The 864-nt window shown below is 36.8% G+C and overlaps 1 long non-coding RNA gene across 1 annotated transcript; it reads left to right on the top strand.

The window, feature by feature from the left end:
- The first annotated feature begins 244 nt into the window (after positions 1-244).
- LOC137724891 (uncharacterized) lies at positions 245-864 on the top strand. Its single transcript, XR_015962037.1, has 3 exons — positions 245-433; positions 611-662; positions 748-864. It is a non-coding gene; the product is annotated as an uncharacterized LOC137724891 (long non-coding RNA).

Below are 864 nucleotides of genomic sequence, written 5' to 3'. Positions count from 1 at the left end.
TGGCTTACGTGTTTCGCTCTTTTGGCGTTACAGGTTGAGATGGGTGGCTGCAAAGGACCCATAACAACATTCATTGTCGAACCCTTCATTCCCCACAATGAAGAGTTTTACCTTAATATCGTCTCAGACCTACTTGGAAACAGCATAAGGTTCTCCGAGTGTGGAGGAATTGATATTGAGGAGAACTGGGATAAGATATTTTTGGATGTCAACGTGTTACCAAATTCTTATTCAAACGCGATTCTTTGTTATTTTCAATAGAAAGATAAAAATTCCTAGAAGTGCATCTTCTATGGGCTCTATTCGTCTACCTTAACGCTCCATATTTATAAAAGAAATATACTTTATACAGGTTAAGACCATATTTGTCCCTACTGGAGTTGCTTTTACATCAGAAGTTTCTGCTCCACTAGTTGCAACCCTTCCCTTGGAGGTAGGTCTTCTATTGATATGGTATTTCGGTATCATTTCTGTATACTTTACTTCTGACCAGAAAAAAAGAAATAATGTACTCGATTTTGCTTACGTCAATCATATGCTATCTCTCTTGAGTTCATGTTCGTTTTAGTTTAAACTGGAAATCATTGACAAGTATTATTCTTGAATATAGATCAAAGCAGAACTTGAGGACTTTATCAAAGCCGTGTTTACTCTATTTCAAGGTGTGTTAAAAAGTTTGGACCATTCCATTTCGTACTAGATTGGTAAGAAGTGAGAACAATTTTGCTAATTATCATTCTATTCCAGATTTGGACTTCACTTTTCTGTAGATGAATCCTTTTGCATTGGTTGATGGAAAGCCATATCCTTTGGATATGAGAGGCGAGCTGGATGACACTGCTGCTTTCAAGAACTTCAAAAAGT

This window comes from Pyrus communis, chromosome 5, assembly GCF_041283825.1.
Source record: "Pyrus communis isolate YQ-2024b chromosome 5, ASM4128382v1, whole genome shotgun sequence".
Taxonomy (NCBI): domain Eukaryota; kingdom Viridiplantae; phylum Streptophyta; class Magnoliopsida; order Rosales; family Rosaceae; genus Pyrus; species Pyrus communis.
Note: the sequence above shows the minus strand (reverse complement) of the source record. Positions and strands in the feature narration are given on the sequence as shown.